This window comes from Triticum urartu, chromosome 6 (assembly GCF_003073215.2).
Source record: "Triticum urartu cultivar G1812 chromosome 6, Tu2.1, whole genome shotgun sequence".
NCBI classification, from domain to species: Eukaryota; Viridiplantae; Streptophyta; class Magnoliopsida; order Poales; family Poaceae; genus Triticum; species Triticum urartu.
The window spans coordinates 189,453,293-189,466,954 of record NC_053027.1 but is presented as its reverse complement, the minus strand read 5'-3'; positions in this window follow the sequence as shown (position 1 = coordinate 189,466,954).

Sequence of the window (13,662 nt, the reverse complement as noted above, 5' to 3'; positions counted from 1 at the left end):
TCCTTAGACCACCGGCTTGAGTAACCCGGGTAATGAAGCTGATAACTCAATCTTTCTGAGAAATCAATACCTTTGAATACTTTAATGATCGTCATACCTTGGTAGCCTTGTTGTCAAATAGACAAGCCGGTGAAGAAGATCATGCTAATTATTTGCAACAAGAAACTCAAAGGCAAATAACAGTTAACAAGTATGATTTAACCTTATATTTAAAGGTTGGTGGCTTCTGATTCGAAATTGATCAGTAAACCGGACCAAAGGGGTTAAGCTAAGGTTCGAATACGACCATATAGCCCCCAGTGGCTGTGGCGTTGCGCCGATCAAGAGGGTACCGATAGCTATGTTCTCTTTGGTTCGAATATGACCTATGTTTGAACAGGAAGCCCCCAAATGACCTCGAGAGGTTTTTAACAACCCTGATTCGAATACGATCCAAGTCGTACCCAAAAGGGGTTAAGCTATGATTCAGATACGATCAAGAAGCCCCCTAGTGAGTTTGGCCTTGAGCCGATCAAGAGGGTTACGACAGCTATGTTCTCTTTGGTTCGAATACGACCTACGTTTGAACAGGAAGCCCCCAAGTGACCATGATAATTGCAGCTAGATTCGAATACGATCATAAGCCAGACCAAAAGGTTAGACTTGATTCAAATATGACCAGCTCCTTAATAGTCATTTGAAAATAAGAAATAACAAAGATGCATAATCTTTGAAAAGAAAAGAGACCGATGGTCTTACTTTATTACTTATCATGGTATATACAATGTTAAAGTATGTACATGATGAGAGCCGGTAGCTCAGGTGTAGTATGGCCGAAGTTGAGCAATGTTCCACGGCCGGCGGGTGTCCTCCTCCGACTTACATGAACCTTTGTGTTCTCGAACGTCAATGAGGTAATACGACCCGTTGTTTAAGTTCTTGCTGACCACAAAGGGTCCTTCCCAAGGTGGGGATAGCTTGTGCGCATCTGAGAGATCCTGGATGAGCCAGAGCACCAGGTCGCCTTCCTGATAAGTCCTGGATTTGACCCGGCGGCTGTGATAACGGCGCAGGTCGTGTTGATAAATTGCTGACCGAGCCGCTGCTAAGTCTCTTTCTTCATCCAACAAGTCAAGTGCATCCTGTCTGGCTTGTTCATTATTAGCTTCAACATAAGCCGCCACACGGGGCGAGTCATGACGAATGTCACTAGGCAACACTGCTTCTGCTCCATACACCATGAAGAATGGTGTGTAACCTGTAGACCTGTTAGGTGTGGTGTTGATACTCCACAACACCGAGGGTAATTCCTCTATCCAACAACCCGGCATTCACTGTAAGGGAACCATAAGCCGGGGTTTGAGACCTTTTAAAATTTCCTGATTTGCTCTCTCAGCTTGACCATTGGATTGAGGATGAGCTACAGAAGAAACATCAAGCCGGATGTGCTCACGTTGACAAAACTCCTCCATATCCGCTTGGGACAGATTAGTGCCATTGTCAGTGATAATGCTATGTGGAAAACCAAAACGGAAGATCACCTTTTTCATGAACTGAACCGTCGTGGTCGCGTCACACTTACTCACTGGCTCCGCCTCAACCCACTTAGTGAATTTATCAACTGCCACTAAGAGATGTGTCTTTTTATCCTTAGACCTTTTAAAAGGTCCCACCATGTCAAGCCCCCAGACCGCAAACGTCCAAGTGATTGGAATCATCCAGAGCTCTTGAGCCGGCACATGCGCTCATCGTGCAAACTTTTGACATCCATCACATCTGCTGACCAGATCCTCTGCATCAGCGTGAGCCATCAACCAGTAAAAATCGTGATGAAAAGCCTTGGCCACCAGAGATTTTGACCCGACGTGATGACCACAATCGCCTTCATGGATCTCACGAAGTATTTCTTGACCTTCTTCGGGGAAACACACCGCTGAAACGCTCCGGAGACGCTGTGATGGTATAATTCTCCATCCGAAATCGTCATTGACTTAGACCGCCGGGTTATCTGTCGAGCCAGGGTCTCATCCGCTGGCAACTCTCCCTGGGTCATGTAAGCCAAGAACGGCACTGTCCAATCTGGGATGACATGAAGAGCCGCCACCAACTGCGCCTCTGGGTCAGGAACAACTAAATCTTCTTCTATGGGCAACTTGACAGACGGGTTATGCAAAATATCCAAAAAGGTGTTTGGTGGTACCGGCTTACGCTGATACCCCAACCAGCTTAAAGCATCAGCTGCTTCGTTCTTTTGACGGTCGATGTACTCCACCTGCTAACCTTTAAAATGCCCTGCAACCGCATCAACCTCCCGGTGATAAGCCGCCATGAGAGGGTCCTTGGAATCCCATTTGCCTGATACCTGTTGAGCCACTAGATCTGAGTCGCCAAGACATCTGACCCGACTCAAACTCATCTCTTTTGCCACTCGAAGACCATGGAGCAAAGCTTCATACTCTGCTGCGTTGTTAGTGCAAGGAAACATCAACCGTAACACATAACAAAATTTGTCACCTCGAGGAGAGGTTAAAACAACTCCAGCCCCCGAGCCTTCAATTGTCTGGACCCATCAAAATGAATAGTCCAATACGTGTTGTCTGGTTTTTCTTCTAACATCTGCATCTCTGTGCAGTCATTAATGAAGTCAACTAGTGCTTGAGATTTGATCGCGGTACGTGGCACATACTTCAACCCATGAGACCCAAGCTCAATCGCCCACTTGGCGACTCATCCAATGGCTTCCCTGTTTTGAATGATGTCTCCCAAAGGAGCAGAGCTAACCACAGTGATTGGATATCCCTGAAAATAATGCTTAAGCTTCCGGCTTGCCATGAACACCCCATATGCGAGCTTCTACCAATGTGGATATCGTTGCTTGGATTCAATTAGCACCTCACTGACGTAGTAAACCGGCCGTTGAACCGAATGCTCCTTGCCAGCCTCCTTGCACTCCACCACAATAGCCACACTAACAGCTCGTGAGTTGGCGGCCACGTATAATAGCAGCGGCTCTTTCTCAACTGGAGCAGCTAGGACCGGCGGCTCAGCAAGCTGTGTCTTCAAATCTTCAAAAGCAGAGTTTGCAGCATTGCTCCAACAAAATCATCTGTTTTCTTCATCATCTGATACAGAGGCATTGCCTTCTCCCCTAACCGGCTTATGAACCGGCTGAAAGCACCGACACGACCCGCCAGTCATTGAATGTCATTGATGCATGTTGGTTTGGCCAGGGATGTAATTGCCTTGATTTTCTCCGGGTTAGCCTCAATACCTCGGTTAGACACCAAAAAACCCAAGAGCTTGCCGGCTGGGACTCCAAAAACACACTTGGCCGAGTTAAGCATCATTTTGTAGACCCAGAGATTATCGAAAGTCTCTTTCAGATCTGCGTCCAAGGTTTCCTCATTCTTGGATTTTACCACTATATCATCCACATAAGCATGAGCATTACGTCCAATTTGATCGTGAAGACAATTCTGCACACACCGTTGGTAAGTCGCCTGGCCACTCTTCAGCCCAAAAGGCATAGACACATAGCAGAAAGCTCCAAAAGGAGTGATAAAAGCCGTCTCCTCCTGATCTTTGACTGCCATCTTGATCTGATGATAAACAGAATACGCATCCAAAAAACTCAAACATGCGCAACCCGCCATAGCATCAATGATCTGATCAATACGGGGGAGGGTAAAAGGATCAACCGGACAAGCCTTGTTCAGATCGGTGTAATCCACACACATACGCCAGGTGCCATTCTTTTTGAGTACAAGCACCGGGTTGGCCAACCACTCTGGGTGAAAGACTTCTACAATGAACCCAGCTGCCAAAATCCAGGCCACCTCTTCTCCAATGGCCTTGCGGCTTTCTTCATTGAACCGTCGGAGAAATTGTCTGACAGGTTTAAACTTTGGATAAATATTGAGAGTGTGCTCAGCGAGTTCCCTCGGGACACCCGGCATGTCTGAAGGTTTCCATGAGAAGATGTCCCGGTTCTTACGGATGAACTCGATGAGCGCGCTTTCCTATTTTGGATCCATGTTAGAACTGATGATGAACTGCTTGGATGAGTCGCCAGGCACAAAGTCAACCATCTTGGTGTCATCAGCTGATTTGAACTTTGACACAGGCTCATGCTCTATTGCTGGTTTCTTTAATGATGTCATGTCTGCCGGGTCAACATGATCTTTGTAAAATTTTATCTCCTCTATTGCACAGACAGATTCAGCATAGGCAGCATCACCTTCTTCACACTCCAAAGCTATTTTCCGGCTCCCGTGTACTGTAATGGTGCCCTTATAACCCGGCATCTTAAGCTTCAAATACACATAACACGGCCGAGCCATGAATTTGGCATAAGCCGGCCGTCCAAACAGAGCATGATATGGGCTTTTGATCTTAACCACCTGAAAGGTTATTTTTTCTGCTCTGGAGTCATACTCATCCCCAAAGGCTACTTCTAGTTCAATCTTACCCACTAGGCATGCCGACTTGCGAGGAACAACACCGTGAAAAAATGTGTTGGATTGTTTAAGACTCTTATCAGTCAATCCCATCCGGTGGAACCTCTCATAGTAGAGGATGTTGATGCTGATGCCTCCATCCATGAGTACCTTAGTGATTTTGTATCCACCAACCTGAGGCGCCACCACCAAAGCCAAGTGACCCAGATTATCGACCCGGGGTGGTTGATCCTCTCTGCTGCACACAATAGGCTGCTCTGACCAACGTAAGTAACGTGGAACTGCCGGCTCAACGGCATTGACGGCCCTCTTGTGAAGCTTCTGGTCTCTCTTACATAAGCTAGTGGTGAATACATGGTATTGCCCACTATTCAGCTGCTTCGGGTTGCTCTGATATCCGGACTGCTGTTGCTGATTACCTTGGCCGGGTTGCGGATTATACCCTCCTTGGTTACCAGGATGGCCCTGACCGTGGAATCCTCCACCACCTAAGCCGGCGCCCAGGCCTTGGAAACCGCCTCCACCTGAGCCACCACCTGGGCCATGACCTCCATCAAACGCGTTTCAATTTTTAAACGCCTTCATGCTCGTACAATATTTCCATAGGTGGGTGGCTAGCTTCTCCCGGGTGCTGTGCTTTGGACAAGGCTCATTCAATAATTGCTCAAGGGTGGGACCTGACCTGCCCGACGGAGGGGGCTGTCTGCCCTTGCGCCGTTGATTTTCGCCCTGTGCATTGGTGTTAGCAACAAACTCATCAGCCTTACGTTTATTACCTCCTTGATTCGCCGGGTTATGCTAGTGACCCTTGCCGTTGCCGTTCTTCTTTCCCTTCGTTGCCTTTTCTTCGTCTGACACCGGGTCCTTGGTAGTATCAGAATTAGCATACTTGACGAGAGCCGCCATCAACGTTCCCATGTCATTATAGTCATGCTTGAGCCGCCCCAGCTTCTACTTCAGAGGTTTGAAACGGCAATTTTTATCCAACATTAAGACTGCTGAGCTGGCATCCATCTTATCAGATGAATGTATTATCTCCTTGACCCGGCGCACCCAATGGGTTGTGGATTCACCATCCTCTTGCTTGCAATTGGTCAGGTCCACAATCGACATAGGCTGCTTACACGTGTCTTTAAAGTTCTGGATGAACCGGTCCTTCAACTCCGGCCATGAGCCGATAGAATTGGCTGGCAATCCCTTCAAGCAAGTACGAGCTGTTCCATCTAACATCACAGTGAAATACTTGGCCATTGCTACATCGCTGACCTCCAATAACTCCATAGCCATCTCATAACTCTCAATCCAAGCCCCGGGCTGTAAGTCAGCTATGTAATTAGGCACCTTACGAGGCCCCTTAAAATCCTTTGGCAAACGCTCATTACGTATGGCCGGCACCAAGCAAGGAACGCCTCCGGTTCTTGTGGCCACTCCTGCCTCGATCGAGGTTGCTGGATAAGCCGGAAAAGTTTGATGAGCCGCCTGATCTGCTGCCATTTGAACTGCTCATTCTGCCTCTTGTCGAATCCTCTCCTGATCTGCCAAGTTAAGGGCTCCAACCCGCACCAGCTCATGCATGTATGGCCGGTCGTGGCGTTGAGCGTTGCTTGACATATCTGCAGATTCCATATGCCTACTATAACTCAGGCTCCGGCTTGGCGCGAGGAGTTGAATGGATCCTGTCTCGACTATAGGAGTATGCATCCTGCTGCGCCAGAGCTGTTTGAAGAAGTTCTCTTACCCTCCGTGTTTCAACTACCGCCGGTGAGTCACCTTCCATCGGGAGAGCCGCCAGACGAACCGATGCTGCGATGAGGTTTTCCAAGGGGCTGGAGAAGTGACCCAGCGGCGTGGGGACATAATGAGGTAGAGCGATAATTATACAAGGTGGATCCATGGCACGTGGCTGGATCGGCGCACCAGGTGTTGTAGTCCGGGGTGCCTCCGGCGGGTTACTTCCCCCGGCTCTGGGCGTATGAAAAAGCTTCCTAGGATCGAGCGTCAGAGGCAGACGTGATTGAGTTTTCTGATGCCTCCTCCTCATGACCTCGTTCGACGCGTTCAGATCCACCGAGAGCCGGAAGGTCTCTGCTTGAAGCTGTTGAGCACGAACGTCCAAGGCAGCCCGCTCTGCTGCCATCCTGACTTCCTCTGCGGCTAGATTTTCCTTAGCTTGCACCATCTCTTCATGTATGCGTGCCACCTCTGCGTCATGCTGGGCTTTATCCGCCGGCTCTACCACGGCAGTCAATAGAGTCGTTAGTTTATCCATGAGGTCCATCAAGATCTGAGCCGGGGGGGGGGCGTGCGGGGTCTCCTAACCCGGCTGCAGCCGACCCAGTAGCGGTTGCCACTGCTGCTGTGTCCTTGCCATGAAGACCTCGTCCCAATTCGGCGGCTCAAGAGGGTCCGCAATGCTGCTGCCATCAGAACAGCCCCCGAGCATGCCGTCCTGCAGCTGGTACAAAGAGTCCGTCTCGCCCAATGATGATGCAGTGTCAAAACAGACGGCCGTCTCACCGCCCTCCACCGATCCTTCAGCGCCGTGGACGCAGCCTACGAAGGCATGCTTCACGGCAGATTGAACACAGGCGGTCCTCGCGCGCCGAGCCATTTCGATGAGGTCGGTGTGTACGTCCGGCTCAGGGCCTGACTCGCCGATCTGGCCGATGAAGACGTGAATTCCGTCGAAGGGGACCTGGTATCCGTACTCAATTGAGCCGGCCTCGGGGCCCCAGCCTTCGTCGTCGATGTAGAGCTTGCTGCGACGACTCTTGGTTATCTGGCCCACAACGTATCCCTTGAGCCCTTTGAAGTTGTCCTTCAAGAACTCAAATCCACCATGCGCTAGCCCCACGGTGGGCGCCAACTATCGTGGAATTGTCACGGCAGATGTCCTAGAGCAAGGACTTAGTCGTAGGGCCATCGCACTAGGAAGCTTAAAGGGGTTAATCGGGACAAAGGACACAAGAGGGTTTTATACTAGTTCGGCCCCTTACGATGAAGGTAAAAGCCTACGTCTAGTTGGGATTGGTATTGCTGGGGTTTTGATCACCAAGAGGCTCAACTCGCCGACTTGGTAATCGATTTGTTGTTTCTTGCCCTAAGCCGCCACCGGGTCATCCCCTTATATACATGGGTTGACGCCTGGTGGCCGACAGAGTCCCGGCCGGCTGATAATTGTGTCCGACTCAGTGACTTCCTTTACATGCCTTTCTTTACAAGTCTTTCCTTACATACGGCGGTTTACAATATCAGGCCTTAAGCCGCCTCTAGGCCCTTGGGCCTTCTATAAGGTTTAATAAACTATCGTCTTGAATGTTTACTGGGCTTCTTGCGTAACCCGCCATTGCGGCTGACCCGGCCCCTCCTGGGTGGGTCATGACTGATAGTAATATCCCCAACAGGTAACATAGCCAAACAACGGTTTGCTAGGACAAGGTGGATTAGAGGTTTGACATGGCAATATGGGAGTGTCGGGGGTTGGGTGCGACATATGCCAAAGGATGGCTTATCATGGTGGGGGCGAGTAGAACGTCGCTGGTGCCTGGAAACGGGATGGGGCGTAGACATGCACGCCGGCGAATCTTACCCAGCTTGAGGGCTCTCCGGGGAGATAATACCCCTACTGCTGCTCTGCAGGGTCTCTGCATGATCACTATGGCAAAGTGTTTACACGATTGCTCCTTGAGCTGTTTCCTGGAGGTAGGAGAGGGCAAGGCTAGCTCTCTCCCTCCTATATGATCTGGTCTAGAGCTAATGGATTCCAACCCTTTGCATGGGTGCCCTGGGGTTTATATAGGCCTACCCCCCAGGGGTACAATGGTAATCCGGCTGGACACGGGCCCAGCCATCAGTGCCTCCGGCCTCTGTCTTCTCCGCCGACTGCTGGGGCCCGCCGACTGGTGGGCCCCGTCGACTGGTGGGCCCCGCCGGCTGGCTCGGTACGGAGCCGACAGGCTGCGTCTGCCGCGGGCGGGTCTTGCCGGCTGCTGATTACTGTAGCTGTGCTTCTGATGACGCGGGCTTGGTCACAGGGTCGTGGCAACAGCCCCGCCGCCTGGCGCGCGATCACTATTGCTACTCTCCGTCACATCTGGTTAATGGTGCGTGGGCCCCGGGGGAGGAGCTGGACGACTCTCGGGGGCCGACTCCCAACGGGTCCGACTGGGGGCACTTGCCGTTTCCTGGGGTCCCACTGGCTAGTGGGACCCGCCGCCCCAGGGTCATACAGATAAGCCATCGTGGGCGCAGGATTCGGTCCTTTGGTGCTGATGTCAGGGCCGGCACGGCAACAGTGCCACGCCGCACGGAGATCTTCCCGGGTACGGCGTGCTGTTGCCATGCCTGCCCTTGGTAAGGGGCGGGAGCGGGCTTCACTGTAGCCCCTCCCCTATCCTGTCCCTCCCGATGAGGATATGGGGTTTGTTGGAGTCGCGGTCCGACTCCCCAAGGTCGGCTTCTTGGGAAGCCGGCAGTTAGGAGTCGGCTTACCCTGAAGTCGTTTCTGGGACTCGGCCGCAAGTGGCTAGTCGGTTGGCTTGCCGCCGACTTCTCTAAAGACGGCTCCGTGTCCTGAGATCTTGAGGGGCGCAGCCTGCCCCGATGTCTTGAAAGGCTCTTGGGCTCGGGTTAGCCTACCCGTGGCCCACATCTCCGACAGTAGTCCCTGAAGCTGATGAGGCGCCGCGGACGATCGGCCGAGAAGCATCAGCAGTTTCTCTTTCCGGGTGCTCGACACATGGTTCTTGCTTGATTTCCGCCGGCCCGATTAGAAGGAGTCGGACCCACCCAACTCTGACTTGCACAGTATTTCGAACGCCATGGCGGGATCCAAGTAGCGTGCTGGCTAAGCTTCCAGGCCGCCGCCCGTTCCGGGCCCGTCACGTGGCAACGCGCGGCCGGGCCAGTCTGCCAGCCTATGTGCGTGACGGGACAGGCCCGTAGGAGGGGCCCACCATTACCGTGCCTCGGTGCTCGAGCGGGTCCGTTGTGGCCCGAGCGGACGGTTGGGATTCCTGTGAAGTTACTGCACGCAGTAACTTTGTCATGGAAATGTGGGGGTCGTGGGGTCATGGGCGTAGTAAATCCCACGTCCGACCCCTCGTCTTCGCAGCCCATGAGGCTATAAGTAGGGGGAGGAGGGGGGCGCGGCAGAGCACACGCGCCCCTCCTTCCCACTACTCCTTGCTCTTCTCCTTCTTCTTCCTCGCTCCGCCGCACGCCCAAGCTTTGCCGAACGCCGCGGCGATCAGCTCGCGATGAGTTCTTCTTCTGCCGCCGCGCCTCCCTTAGTGCATTCCGTCACCTGGGACAGCTCAGAAGTTCACGATGACCACATGAAGTTCCTCCGCAAGACTCGTCTGCTCCCCGGTGAAGATTACGTGCGGGTGCGTCTTGCGCCAAGGGGGGAGATTTCCCCAGCGCCGGAGGAGGGCGAACGGGTCATCTTCCGCTCGCACTGCCTGCACAGATTGGGGCTGCCAGCGAGCAGCTTCTTCCGCTCTTTTCTGGAGTTTTACGGCCTCCAGCCGCACCACCTCACGCCCAACACGGTGGTGCTGTTGTCCGCCTTCGTGGCCTTGTGTTAAGGCTTCCTCGGAGTCCTCTCCACCATCGAGCTCTGGGGGGAGTTCTTCTTCTCCATGCTCGGCACCCAGGCTGCAGGCGTGCCGGCTCAATGCGGCGCGTTCATCGCCGTGCGGAGATTGGGGGCCGACAACCCCTTCCCCACCATCAAGCTGATAAATTCGGTGAAGATGTGGAAGCGATCGTACTTCTACGTCAAGAGCGTCTTTGCGAGGGGCGATTGGGTCAACCTGCCGGCTTTCGAAGCCGGCCCGCCGGCTGGGAGACTGCCCAACTGGTCGTACCGGGCCAAGTCGCTGACGCCTGCGGGTGCCGGCGCCGTTGCGCGACTCCGAGTGCTGACGCAGTCGGAGGGCTTGACTGGTCCAGACCTGTTGGCCGCCTTCGTGGCGCGCCGAGTTCTCCCGCTCCAAGGTCACCCCCACATGATATGCCAAATGAGCGGGCACCGTGACCCGAGTCAGATGTGCACCAAGGACATGCCTCACGAGGAGGTGGCCTACATGGTGAACTACCTCTCGGACAGCAAGCTCCTGGAGGACTGGCGGTTTGGCAAGGAGCCGTACTCCCGCGCTAAGCCCCCACCCACAGTGAGTTGCCTTTTCTTTCTTCTTTGGATTGTCTTCTTTCTTGCCGAGTTTGTTTTGTGCGGCCTGACCAGTCGGCCTTGGTCAGAATCCCCTCCTCCATCCACCAGCCGGCACCACGGGGCCGGCCCGCGAGTTCCTTGCCGATCGGGCAGAGAGCGACGTCGATGACCCCGATCTGGGGGCGGCGGCTTTGGAAGACAACACGGAGGGAGGAGGCGGCCCGCAGCTCGGGGCCAGTCCAGAGGACTGGCCTGATGATGATGAGGAGGTCGCCCCCCGCCATCGGCCAGGAGCCAGCCACCCCAGCGCAGGCTCTTCTGCCGCGGCGGGTGCTCCAGGCGGCGGGAAGAAGCATAGGACCGTGCTGACCTTGTTCGGCAGTCGGCCGAAGAAGCCCAAGAGTTCGGCTACGGCGACCCGGCGGGATGAGGCGGCTGCGAAGGCCATCCGCTTCCGTAAGGAAGTGAAGAAGCCGCCACTGGTCTTCGTGTGAGTATTCCGTCTCAATGCTTTATTCTTTCTTTGTGGGTTTGTCTGAGTCTTTTACTTGCTTCCGTTGCTTCAGGGCTCCCCTCACTCTTGAGAGGGTCGTCGCCGCCTCCGTCATGGGGTCAGCGGAGACGTCCGTCACCACTCAGGGGATTGACCCCGCCGCCGATCTCCGGGAGGCGATTGAGCGGAATGCGCAGGAGAAGCGCAACGAGGAAGAGGCCGCCCGCCTGGAGAAGGTGGAGTCCGATAAGGCAGAAGCCTCCGCCAAGTAGAAACTGGCCAAGGTCGAAGCCGTCGCCGCGACGAAGCGGCAGGCTGAGGAGGCCGCGCACCGCCAATCAGCGGTGTTCGTCACCCCGCTGAACTCTGCGCCGCCACCTCCGGAGTTCACGGGGCAGACTGGGGAAGCCGGCGGCGAGAACCCCATCCTAGAGAGGGAAGGCGGCAACTCCTCCACGCCGGACGTGATCGTTCCGCCGCCAGCTCCGCCGCCGTCTGGGAGCGCGCAAGGCGAACAGCCGGCGCTCCCGCTCGTGCCGCCGACCGAAGACGAGGCCGTGGCGAGGCTACTCCTTCAAGTCGGCTCGCCAACGCGCCGCCGTCTTGAGAAGGCGATTTCGGCGCCACGCCCCCGGGAGACCGGCACCGCCAGCTCGGCGATCCCAGACGCCGAAGCGACGAGCGCCGCGCCCATTGGGTGGGTGCGAGGAGGCGGCACGGGGCCGCTGAACCAAGCGCTTCTGGACGTCCAGACGAAGCTGCGAGCTGAGGGCGACGCGATCCAGAATTGCACCTAGGCATACCTGGCGTCGCGAGCAGTCGTCCGGGTATGCTTTCTCTTTGGTCCTCTTTTTTTCTTGTTTTTGTTCCTCTCTGTGGGGGCGCGCCAGCGCACCCACTGGGTGTAGTCCCCGAGTTTCGGGTCGGCTGCTGAGCAGGCGGCCCGGATCTCCAATTGGTGAGTTCCGGGTACTTACTTTTGTCTGAAATATTTTGTCGCAGGACTACCACAACCTCCGTGTTACTGCCTTCAACCGCAACGTTGAAGAGCTGGGCAAGCGGACCGCCGACTTGTCGGAGAGCCGGAGTGAGTCCTTTTTCTTCTTTGCGGGGGCGCACTAGCGCACCCGCGGGCTGTAGTCCCCGAGATTCAAGCCGAATGCTGAGCAGTCAGGCCAGATCTCCCCGGCGACCTTCTTTACTGATTACTTAATGCCTTCTTTCTTCCTTCTCTTCAGAAGCCAACGCTGTTCTTCAACAGCAACTGAGCGAAGCCAACTCCGCGTTGCGCGCCAAGAGGGAGGAGTGCAACAAGCTCGCCATAGAGCGCGATCTGCTGGCCACTCAATTGGCAGAGCAGAGGGAGCTGCTTGCGAAGACGCAGAAGGAGGCGGAAGAGGCGGAAACCGCCCTCCTGTCCGAGTTCACGAGCGAGCGCTCCTCCTGGACTGACAAAGAGACAATGCTGGCCTCCGGCTTCCATGAGATTGAAGACATTGTTGATGGTGAGTTTCTTTACTTTCTTTCTTCGAGCTGCCGATTATAAATTGTGCCGACTCCCGGTTTTTGACTTGTTTCTTCATTTCTTCCGTCTTGGCAGACTTCTTCCCTGGGCACTCACAGGCCGCCATCCAAGCCATTGAGGCTGACCATGAAGGTCGGAGGGCGGAAGGTGCAGAGATCGCCGCCGACGCCCCCCGAACCCTTGATGAGCATATCCTGAGCATCAAGGCTCGCCTTCGGCCGACTCACTGGATGCTGCGCCGGCTTCAACGTGTCGGTGCCCAGGCGATTGCTGCCCTGTGGCCGGACATGCAGGCTCCGCGCAACCCCAGTCGGACTGCTGACTGGCTGGAGGTCGCGGCTGGTCGTCTTGAACCCTGGAAAGGTTCCTCGGCCCGAGCTGGATTTCGCCGGGCCTTGGAGTTCGTCAAGGCATGGTATCCGGGGCGGGACCTAGACCGGCTGGCAACACTCCGGTCAAAGGCCCAGTCGGAGCTGGCAGCCGCGGAAGACGCCCTCGTCAAGCATGCTGCGGCGATCGCCGAGTACACCGACACTAGCATCTTCGTCCCCGAGCAGTCTGAAGACGGCGAGGAGGTACCGCCGGAGTGGTTTGGGATGAACCCAGACTACGGCAAGGACTCGGCGGAGGTGATTGGTTCCAGCGCCGAGGAGGAAGGCGAGGCGGAGGACGGAGAAGAGACGGAAGCACCAGAAGACGGAGCGGACAGCCAGCCTCAGCTCGACCGTGCCTCCAACGACAAGCCGCGTGCGACCGAGCCGACTGCCGCCGGAGGCGATCGAGCCGAGACTTCCCAGCAGGCCGCCCCAACGCCTAACGCTGCTGTCTCCTCCGACCCTCCGAATCCGTCTGCCGCATCTTAGGCTGCCGCCTTATCTTTATTTTATCTGCTTTAGTAGTCTTTGAAGAACTTGTTAATTCGCACAATTCCACCCGCGGGGTGTATTTTGAACTTCTGCTCAAAGATTCGTCCAAGGGCCTATGCTATGTAAATATTTATCCGAATTCTATCTTTTCTTGCTCATTGCTCTTT